Here is a 12,410-nt window from a genome sequence, read left to right on the forward strand (position 1 = left end):
CAAATTTAAAAACGATAATTAGAATTTTAATATTTTAATAATTTGGTTAAAATTTCAAAATTTCAAAACTTTTACACAATTTGAAATTTTGAAATTTTAAAATGTTGATCAAAATTCCAAAAATCCAAAATTCGTCAAAACTTTTTAAAACTTTGAATTGATAAGTGTTATTCAAACAAAACGCATTTGACTAACAGGTCGAACAACTGATGTTCTTTAACCCTGCTGACTGCCATTGGCGATTGCCAAATAAAATTGATCACAAGATGTAACAAAATGGATCTTAATATAAATTTAATACGTCACAGAAGAAAAAAAAATTGTTAACTTGTGGACAGGATGTTGTGCCACAAACTTTCGGTGTCAATATTTCTTTAGTACACCATATCCGGATTTCGACAATAAATGTCTCTTCAGTGATGCTAGGGATATTCATATTCTTTTTTTTCTTCGCTTTGAATACCACTGTCACTCTAATATAATCATTTATATGTACCAGGGCCGTAACTAGCCTCATTTAGTAGTGATGCAAAATATATTCGCCGAGCGTAGCGAGGCGAAAAATTTTTGGCGAGGGGTCTGGGGGCCGCTCAAGGTCCCCAGAAGCTCTGAGAAAAATAACTTAAAATCGTGCATTCTGAGCGTTTCCCGGACTCTTTCTTACATAGAAACGCAAATTATTCTTAGCTATTTTTTCGACAATATTCTGGTATAAAAAAACATAGCTTCATTGTTATTTAAGACTTTAAGGTTTTAGGGAAAACATTAAAAGACCGATATGTAGGATAAAGCAAAAATCGTAATTCTCATAATCATTAATACCGGATCTGTCTATCTGTTCTTGTCTTGTATTGTGCTGACTTGAGATTTTTTTATGACTAGATTTATATATAGTGACAGTGTGCAATCTGAGTAATATACTTTAAGTACTAGTACTGCTTAAGTCTACACTATAGGGACCATATTGACTTTGTTTTACGGTATTTATGATTCTTTTATTATCGAAGACCCTCCAGCAACTATCAAGATGAAGGACAGGAATAAAAAACTTTGACCATTGATCATTTGTTTTTTTTCTCAATACATTGACATTGTGTGCGATAAGCTCCCGTGCACGTGTACTGCATATTCCTTTATTTCTGTTAAAGGGTCTGAACACGACTTAATCAGGCAAATTGCACCCTTGATGTAAAAGGTTATATGGCAATACATTGATGTTTTTTTTCCAAAAATAATTTGATACCGGGAAATTGGTGGACTTACTTTAATTTAAACCATGTCACATATCTAGTTTTATCCACAGGCGCTTGGGTATATGAGTGATTTAAACGACTCAGAGAAAATACCCAATTTTACAATCCATACCAAGAAAAAATGGGTATTTTCTCTGAGTCGTTTAAATCACTCGGAACTAGGTGAAACATCCACAGAAGTGATAGATATGTATTATAAATATAGAAAATTGAATATTTTAATCAATAACAAGAAATATTTTTTTTATCTGTATCATATACCCAAGAGTCTGTGGTTTCATATACAAAAAAGGCAGTTTTGTATTCTTTGATATCAAGTTCAATTAATTCTCCATGAAGAAACGACAATTTTTTTCTGTGTCAGCAACATCGCATTTTCTGAAAATATTTTCTCGCATAATGCCTGGACATCGGTGATCATGCAACATTACACAGTGTGACACGTTTACAAATGAAAATCAACACTCAGACTAGTCATTCAGTAGGACAAAAAATGAACAAAAGACAAATCCGGGACACAGAGGTAAAAACAATAGACCACCAACTCTCAACACCAAAAGTAAAATAGAAACATGGATTATGTAAAACATGCAGGGGCGACAGCAGAGAGTGAAGAGAACTTGCTTCTTGCAAGACACTTTCCGTTGAAACAATTTGATATGAGGACAATCTTTTTTTTTCTTTTTTTTTGAAATTTAAAACATGAGGCATTTGCCTCATTTGCCTCAATGTAGTTACGGCCCTGTGTACAAGGAATTTTAAAGATGTTTATGTACACGCTTGTTGCAATTGTCCAAGTACTAATGCACAGCGCGAAGTTTGGTGGGACATTTTAAGTGACAATTTTCCAGTGCATCTTTACTGTGAACTAAGCATGTATGACGACGAAATCCTGTTTCAAGTGTTATACTCGGTCGAAAACCATTGACAATTTTTTCAAGTATAGATGAATCGGTTCAATTTCTTAAGCTTTGTCATGCACATGTTATCCAGTGTGTAGCAGAATATAGTCGATCTCTTAGACAGTGTTAGTAGATGTGTCAATACATGATGTGTCACTGCATTTATACTTTAAATATATTTTTGGGGACTATTTACATATCATCTTTTGTGTATTTACCTTATACTTTGCTCATACTAATAATTTGTTGTAATTATGTTGTAATGTTTGCTTATATTCATTAATTGTATGTTCATTGAATCTCATTTATGAGGAATTAAAGATATTAAAGATATGAATGAACTATTGTCAGTTTATATTGTCTTAATTTTGTATGCCATAACCATTTATTAAATATAAATGTGTTTGTGCTAATAAATATTGTCTAGTTATTGTCTTCTGTAATCACATAATCAATTTTATAAAAAAAAAAGATAATCAAATAATCAAATAATTATGAAATATTTGGAGTTTGGTAATCAAATAATCACTAAAAAGATGACAGTATAATCACATGATATAAAAAAAGCACACGAGGAGGCTCATATATATGAGCGTTTCAAACAAAAATAAACACACCATACTTGCTTTGTCGTTTTTCCCTTTATATATTAAATATATTAAATTCAATCCTTGACAAATATAGGCATGTTGAATTCGGTATAAAAAATTCTGAAAATTATACTAGATGAACTTATGAAGAATAATACCTTTGAGATGGTCCCTTGATCATTACCGGAAGTTGTTGAAACGACTGATAGAAAATTTATCGATGATCATTCGCAAATTCATAATATGGTAACACTCATATTTAAACATTTCACACTACAAACACACTGATTTATGAAACACATACATGGTCAAGATAACGTATAAGTTAAGAAACAAGATATTGAGCAGAAAGACAGGATAAATTTTTGACCTTGTCCTGAGGCTGACAGTTGCATTTTTCATCAATTAAAAGGGAGGTCCCAGGGTCGGTCTTCCAGGGATTAAGAGTAACATTTTCTGACTAAGGGTCAAACTTGCCAAAATATGAAAATTAAGAGAAGCACTAGTCTATGGGCATTTTCATAAAAGTTTTAGGGGCCCAACCCAAATTTTAGTAACTGGCTACTGCAGTAGTGGGCCCCTACCAATCTCCTGTTTGTCCCATGCTCAGCTTTACTAATAATAACATGTCCATATCTGATCATATACTAGCTGTATAATATCAAGCCTAAACGGTAATGGTGTTTTTTACAAACATATATATTAAAAGAATGTAGGCATATATATAGAAGTCATTTGGGTGTAACCAGAGTCTTGGAGACACCGGCACTTGTTTCAGAATTGTTTAACCTTAGTATAACACAAGGTACGTTACTCGCTTTTATGTAAAAAATGTCATCCAGTCTCGAAATTACGATATATTTTGATTTCTAGGTTGTCAAACCCACTTAAACTTGTTATGCCGTATTTCAAAATTGATTTATCTACACATTTATGGTGTACATGTACAACACGCCTACCAGAAACATTCTTATAGTAGGCCTACCCAAGTCATCTGTAATATTTTGTTTACCTACACTCTATTGAAAATATAAGACAATTCATTTTATCTAGCAAATATCAAGTCACAAGTGGCTTGCCACTGGGAAGAATGAATAAGACAGTTTAACTATTCTTACTCTTAATTAAATTGTGTGCTTTCTGATGATAGGAAATGTAAGTGTTAATATTCAAAAGTCGTACTAGAAAAGGCTGTGAAATATATCAAGACTTCATTTCCATATATATACAAAACACTGAACATTTGCTGAACATCATTTAAACTTTTTTAAAGTTTTTAAAATAAAATACAAATGTTTTTCATGCATAACAATATGTCAAAAGATAAATAAGTAAGGTGTAGAAAAATTGAAACCCGAAGTTTTTGCCCTATTGACCCTGTCCAAAAAGCAATATTAACTCCTGATTTATGTTGACAGGACAACGTCGCCAGTATTGCACTTGGTGATTTATCCATATTAGGGCTGATTTGCTCTTAAAAAGAGTCATATCATTTAATAATACATTTTACTTTATAATATTTAAATTTACTTAGTCATATGAAACGAGTGGCAGGTAAAAAATATTGTTAATCAAATTCTTGAACCAATGCATACATATATCATAAACTTAAACTGTGCACGATTTTATCATTTTTTTTCGGATAGATTTCACGTTTATAATCGTTAAAAAACATTTAAATCGATTAGCATGATCAGTGCTGTGAAAATATGACAGCTATTTAAAAGTTGCGTTTTGAAGCCGAAGTTTAACAATTGTCAACCATTTGTATACAATCAATAAAGAAGCATGGATATTCAGGTATGCACGTGTATAAAAGGTACAATAAGATATACTGTGGATTCATTAATATTTGTTGGATACCAATTTTCGTGGATTTCGTGGGTACAGGAGAACCACGAATTCAAATGTTCAACGAAATACAAATTTTGTAAAGGAATGAGTGTAGACTTTGCCAAAACCACGAAATTAAATATCCACGAATATGTAAGTTTTCATCAAACCACGAAAATTGGTACCCACGAAAATAAATGAATCCACAGTAGTTTATCTTGATGACGGAGCGATGTTTATGTTTCTTTTTCATGTGCACTTGTACATATATATTGCAATCACCAGATTTTTACAAGAAAGGTTGCACTGCATACGAAAAGCATGTCTGCGAAAAAGTTTGCTGGAAGCAAACAACTTAAAGAAAGAAAATTTCTTCTAAATTTGGACAAATTGTAGAATTTTCTTGAGAAATCAGTTTAAGTACATATATGTTTTATAATAAAAACTAGCAATTTAGTTATAAGAAACATATACATGTACATGTATTAGCATATTAATTTATTGAAATAAAACTTAATAATAATATTTAATAAAATTTGTAGATTTAGCTAACAAAGTCCTTATAATTATATTTGTATAAAGTAATATATTTTTATAGTGTATTAAAATTTGTTTTAACGTTAAATAAGCTACAATTAAAAAATGCATGCTTAAGTCCCTCTCTGTGATTAATATTAGATAACTCTTGTTAATTTCCTAAAAAATCTATCATGTAGGGGAGATATATAAATCGACTTTCATTTATACTTCTTTTTCAAAAATGATGACAGTTGTTTACATTGGTATCTATGTCATGTATGTAATCATTTTAAAGTTTCAAATTTATGAAATTACATTCGTACATGTGGAGGAATTCAGTATTGGGAAAAATGGATAGTTGGTCAATAAACCTCTTTTTTTACAAGAAAATTTTGTCTCTGGCAGACAAAATGTTGTGCGTTAGATTATTTTAGTATCATATCAATAAAATTTAAAAAAAAAATAGGGATAACCTCAAGAGATATGGTCCAAGAATGTTTTTCCCCACAAAAGAGCATACATTTTGGGGACAAATATGTGACATAATAAGCATCCAAAGGTATTTTTAAAGAAAGCAGTCAGAAAACCGCGTAAATTGAATAGATGAACGTTTATTTTGAAAGTATTATTATCATACATGCTAAAAAATCACCATTAATAAGTTGTCCAGTGTTTTAAAAAATCGTATTTCCATCTGAAAAATATGTGTTCCGTATGTAACTAATAGTGTCCTACAGTGGTAGAAGACAATTTTCGTAAATCAAACTGCAAACATCGTAAAATATCTGTGCAACCTTCGTGTTTTTATGCCCCACCTACGATAGAAGAGGGGCATTAAATGTTTTCTGGTCTGTGCCTCCTTTCGTCCGTTCGTTCATCCTGCTTCAGGTTCAAGTTTTTGGTCAAGGTAGCTTTTGATGAAGTTGAAGTCCAATCAACTTGAAACTTATTACACATGTTCCCCATGATATGATCTTTCTAATTTTAATGCCAAATTATAGTTTTGACCGCAATTTCATGGTCCACTGAACATATAAAATGATAGTGCAAAAGTTCAGGTTAAAGTTTTTGGTCAAGGTAGTTTTTGATGAAGTTGAAGTCCAATCAACTTGAAACTTATTACACATGTTCCCCATGATATGATCTTTCTAATTTAATGTCAAATTATAGTTTTGACCCCATTTCATGGTCCACTGAACATAGAAAATGATAGTGCAAAAGTTCAGGTTAAAGTTTTTGGTCAAGGTAGTTTTTGAGGAAGTTGAAGTCCATTCAACTTGAAACTTATTACACATGTTCCCCTTGATATGATCTTTCTAATTGTAATGCCAAATTATAGTTTTGACCCCAATTTCATGGTCCACTGAACATAGAAAATGATAGTGCGAAGTTCAGGTTAAAGTTTTTGGTCAAGGTAGTTTTTGATGAAGTTAAAGTCACATCAACTTGAAACTTAGTACACATGTTCCCTATGATATGATCTTTCTACTGTTAATTCCCCATTAAAGTTTTGACCCCAATTTCACGGTCCACTGAACATAGAAAATTATAGTGCAAGTGGGGCATCCGTGTACTATGGACACATTCTTGTTCATAATAATAACAAGAGCAACCCGTATCAAGAGATATTTAAATGGCAAGATAAATTATTATGGTGAAATTGAGGTTTGTTCTCGCGGCTTGAAATTGGCGTCATGATATTACGAACGCAACTTTCATTGTTATGCTTCAGTGTAATAATCTGAAGAACATCGAATGTGTTTCAAATCTATTGATGTATCAATGTTTTTTTATAAGACATAAACAAAATAATAGTTGCACAATGACATTTTATTGCTGATATTCAGAGAAAGTTCTTATCACAGAATTTTTACTTACATGTACATGTACAAAAAATGTACCATGGACACAATGGCTGATACCAATAGTGGAGCCTAGCCTTCTGGAGCACAAGATCACATTTTAGAGTGGATTAAATGTTGATTAATCTTTAGTTTTCTATGCAGTGTTTTGTGGGTTTGTTATTCTTTTGTTTTATGGGGGTTCAGATTGCATTAATGCATTCAAAATACTATTATACGGCTGACCAATTACATGTTCATGTAGTTATCAATTTTCCAGACTTTATCACTTCATTTGAAATTAAACAAAGGATGCTTTGTAGTACTTTCTGTATACAATTTGAGTGGACATGCATCCTATCCATATACCTTCTGCTGTTGTTTTTTCTATGGTTGGGTTGTTGTCTCTTTGATACATTCCCCAATCATATGTGCCCATTCAAATGCTATGATCGTCCCCAAAAAGGGGGTTTCAAACCCGCAGAGCCCTCCCCTGGATCTGCCACTGATACTTGTCAAGAAAATTAGATGAATTGTGCATGGTGCATGAATCTAGCGTCTGTTCTTAAAAAAAATCAATGGTGACATTGTTAATGTTAATGTAATATTTTAAATTATAGTTATCTTTCTTAGTCCATAATTATAGTCTAACCAATTGATAGTAATGCCTTCCAAAGCCTCTTTGGCTAAGTGATATAAGTAGTTAATCTTCTTTAATAATAGCCTGTGAACACTGAGTTTGTGAGTAAGAACCCTAACATGGCACTTGGGTTCAATTCTCCTCCTAATTGACTAGGAGTAGGACTGTGAGTTTGTGTACCAATGATCTTGATCTCTCTGGGCACTCCAGCTTCCTCCACCAATAATAACTGGGACAACATCCCTAATGCGCCTCGAAATGCGGAACTCAAAAGTCACGTGTAAAGAAAAAATCTCTGTGTAGTGATATTGGACATGTTTCTATTTTTAACAAATGACTGAACTTAATTATTTGTGGTGATTAGGAAAGAAGAGGAACATAGAATTAATGTGTAAAAACTATCATGACTATGGAGCTATTGAATGTGTTCAAATTATAATATTTTCAAAGAACTTATGGTGTTAAAAAGGGGATATTTTACCACAAGGAGCCGCATCACAAAAGGATGTTGGGGGTTTGCTAATTTAAGGAAAAAGTAATCTCACTTCGTACCCCAAAAATAACCACATATGTGAAAATGTCTCAGCTTCGAAACTAGCTATCATACAGATAAGTTTACGATATGGACTGAGCTACAGGAAAAAACGTTACCGTTACCGCCTATGTAAAAACAATTAAAGATTTTGACCCAACTGGCCACCACAATTAGCCAAAAGTACTGGAACTGACATTATACATGAAAATCAATGAACAGAGTACTTTTATGTTGACTGGAATACATTTGTATTTCCTATTTGTACATTTTGTAGGTGATATTTTCAATATATTCAATAGAAATCTTATATAAAAATGCCTAAATTAAGCAGATACTTATCAGTAGCATAGAAGGGTTATTGAACAATAAAGCTGGTACATACCTCCTCCTAATGAATTGCATGAATGAATCAATCCAAAGCTGAATGAAATGCAAGATTTAGATTTTAGTTCCGACTGCAAAATGAATTTTATCTTCATCATTTTGTTAATTTCCCTTTATCATTTTGTTTTGATAATGATATCTCCAATACCCTGTATTTCTCAAACAGGAAGTTTACATATATTGATGTGGAAGTGCATTCCTTCATTTGTCTGTCTGTTCCACTTTTATATATATCTTGCAACTTCTTTAATATTAGCTGTGACAAATTTTATGAAATTTTTTACACAATCTATCTCACTAAAATTCATGTCTTCAATATTTGAACAATTTTTGGAAGGACAAGGAATCATCTCCGAAATCCAGACACATCCTGGTCCGCTTTATTGTGGGAAAAATTGATTGATTATAAAGGGAATCACTGAAGCATGACTTAATGGCCTCCCCCCCTTATCAAAAGTTCTGGATATGCCACTGAGTTACAGGTATAACCCTCTCTGTTAAACAGGAATAGAAAATGAAATTTTTAGTTTGGACACGACAAAACATGACAGGTGTATAAAGAACAAAATATTTAAAAAAAAAATTGTTTTTGTAGCTCAGCTGCTGTATTACTATTAGCAATATTCTAAACAAAAGCTTTGTGCAGTACAACAGTAGATAACTGTACTATCTTATGTTCATGGGGACACATTTTCCAAATAAGTGTAAGAAAAAAGTTATATCAATTTTGCCGAATGTATTTTGACTTTAACATCATGGATTCACCTGTATTTAGCCCCTAGAGTAGCTTTACATTAATTAAGGGATTCTTGAAATATTAATCTGAAATTAAATCTTTATTGATTAGTTTTTGATCCCTTTCCGAGATTAAGATGAAAACAATTACTGCTTATTGATTTTTAAGATGCAGTAATCAATGTTGTTATTTCTTTCTCTCATTGATTGTATTGGAATTCCTTGTATGTCTAACAGGTTCATAGATGAATAATTTAACTTATACGAATTTGGTTTAACGTCAGACAGATCTATATTGGTATTGATTTATAGTATATCATGGTCAAGAAAGGTTTAGAATTACCAAAAGAGGAAGGATGTTTTTAGTCTCTTATTTTGTACTTTTTTCACATTTCTTTAGCAGTGTGAGATTATATTTCTCATCACTAGCTAAATATCTGTTCTCAGCAAATGATTGGTCGAAATTTAATTATGACGTTTAATTTTACTGATTTTTTCTGAATCTCTTATTGTGACATCCTGAAAAAGGGTGACCATGCCTAATTACGTCACATATAAAGAGGCTTAGAGCACACACACATTTCTTCAAATCTTTGAAAAGGAAGGATAAAAATTATTAGAGAAACAGATTCCACCATTATAAATCGTGTATTACGTTATTTATCCACTCTCAACAGTTAATTTTAATCCTTTAAAAAGCTTAGCAAGCCTCACACTTCAAATATTAAAATTTAACTGTCTTGAGGGAGAAATATCGTAACACACTTGTTGCATTTATGGAATATATATTTTTGATGTTTATAATTGGGAGATGATAAATTATCTGCCTTTGATATGAACAGCTCATTAATAAGCCTCATTTTCAAGGTGTATGTTAGCTTTTCACCCTTTTTGTTTATTAACATAACCTTTCCCTTTTCTGGACATAAATTCAAATCAAAATTCAAAGCAGTACCTGGTGGAGGATAAAAAAACAAAACCAACGTTTTTTCTATCCTGTAGAATAAAAAATATTAATTTTATAAAGATTCAAGATTCCCCATTTAAACTTTATTACCATTAACTAGGGAAAAAAAATACTCAGCCAAGAAATCTATAAAAAAACAACATTTAGACATATGAATAAGGTACAAAACCCTGTTTGCAAATGAAACAACTATCTAGTATAAAAACCCCAAAACAAGAAATTACTTGAATTTGATGTAAAAATTAAACTTGATTGAACCACCCTGAAGATTAAACCTTATTAGAAAACTATTTTTTATAAATAGATGAGTAATATATATATATTTAACTGAGAATACTGACTTTAAGGTCTCTAAAACACAACAGCACCAATAGAGCTTTCATGAGATTAAGTCACATTAAATAACATTGTGTATCAGTGGAAAAATTGTGATAAATAAAAAGGATAGGTACATTTTGTAAAGTTGAAAACAATTTAATTAACAGCATATTTTTTTGATGAAAAGTGTAGGGTTTTACATAATATTCTTAAATTTGGTCTTGAGAATATACTTGATGTATGTTATATTGTAGAAACATGGGATTGCTCAACTTCACCTGGAAAGGGTTAATGAAGGTATCTCACATTATTAGTCTCCTACTAATGAAGTTGTTGAAGGGGACTTAAGGTTTTTTATTTGAAATTTCAATGTCATCATGCACATGGTCAAATATTTATGTTTCTAAAGTAGATGGGTCATTTTATCCTTGGAAATAAGAGATGTAGATGCTCAGGTGAGACTCATGCAATTAATTTGATGAAATTTACAGAAGGCTTTAGAAAAATGAGCACCTAACATATGTTATCTTTTTTCCGTTTCTAGACGACCTTTACACCGATCCTTCTTTCTGACAAGTCTGATATATCATCCCCAGTAATGCCATTGGAAATCAATAACCATTAAATTAACATTACATTGTAATAACTAAACATCTTGTTTTCTTGTTTCATGTTTATAGAAATTCAATAAAATCACATTAGAAATAATTTTCTAGCATAATCATACAATGGCATTGTTGGGTATATAATAATTATATTTAAAAATCAATATCAGTTTGATACTTTAAAGAATTAGCCATTGTTCCATCTTTTAAAACATTCACAGCATCACTTGTATGTTTTGAAAATCTGTGTTGCAGGGAAGCTTAATATGGTAGCATTCATGAGAATTATGATAATTATATGATTGTGAGTAAAAGACGGTGACGTTATTCATTAACATTTGAGGAAAATATCAACGCATCGTTTAGTGAAAATAATTCAGATTTTGATCTTTTTCAGTGAAGAGTATTCTAGTGACAGTTAAAATGGATATATGACAGTCAAACCTGTAGGAATTGGACATTTTTCTCTATTATTTATTTGTGATGGAGTTTTGCTTTGGAATATTTGAACTGGTTCTCCAGACAGAGTGTGGGAGAGTCTAAACAATCGTGCAGCATTTCAACTTTTGCTGTACTACCGAGATTATTACATAGATATTTGGAAATTTAATTATATAATTTTGGAGTGAAATTTTTAAAGGTAAGAAGACTTATTTGTAAGATTGATTTTTGCATTTATAACTTTTGTACTGATTATCTGTTTAGAGTTATTAAAATTTTATGTTAAAGTTTGCAGTGACGTCATTCTCAGAGTACTGCATTTCGGCAGAAATTTGTGAATCATCTTATTTGGAGATAAGCCAAAAGTGGATTTAAGAGATATATTATGTAAACAAGTGGTAAATCTTAAAATTTGTTTATATTTTTATTCGTACAAATTTAGAATTATGTAATCTGTCGTTGAAGATTTTGAAAGAAGATATAAAAGGTAATATTTAGTCCAATAGTAATTACCATCTGTTGTGTTAATTTTGTAAAATTTTTCAGAGATTTCAGATAATTTCAGATTTCAAAGCTAAATTTTGAAATAGTATACTGTATACTATGTACATCATTTGTTCATGACATTTGTGAGAAAATGTGGTGGCTTGATTTTGATTTTTATACAGAATCACATACATAGGGGGCCAGCTGAAGGACGCCTCCGGGTGCGGGAATTTCTCGCTACATTAAATTGAAGACCTGTTGGTGACCTTCTGCTGTTCTTTTTTATTTGGTCGGGTTGTTGTCTCTTTGACACATTCCCCATTTCCATTCTCAATTTTATACTTTACAAATCAGACAACCT

At 31.4% G+C, this 12,410-nt stretch overlaps 1 protein-coding gene across 1 annotated transcript in view; it reads left to right on the forward strand.

Moving 5' to 3' along the window:
* The first annotated feature begins 2,928 nt into the window (after positions 1-2,928).
* Positions 2,929-12,410, forward strand: part of LOC134692154 (kinesin-like protein unc-104) — a 107,395-nt gene continuing 97,913 nt past the window's right edge. Inside the window, exons 1-2 of the mRNA XM_063552593.1 lie at positions 2,929-2,991; positions 11,520-11,762. The gene's annotated coding sequence lies outside the window, so the exon portion shown is untranslated. The remainder of the gene's footprint in view (positions 2,992-11,519; positions 11,763-12,410) is intronic.

The sequence above is a fragment of the Mytilus trossulus genome, chromosome 12 (genome assembly GCF_036588685.1).
Source record: "Mytilus trossulus isolate FHL-02 chromosome 12, PNRI_Mtr1.1.1.hap1, whole genome shotgun sequence".
Classification (NCBI taxonomy): Eukaryota; Metazoa; Mollusca; class Bivalvia; order Mytilida; family Mytilidae; genus Mytilus; species Mytilus trossulus.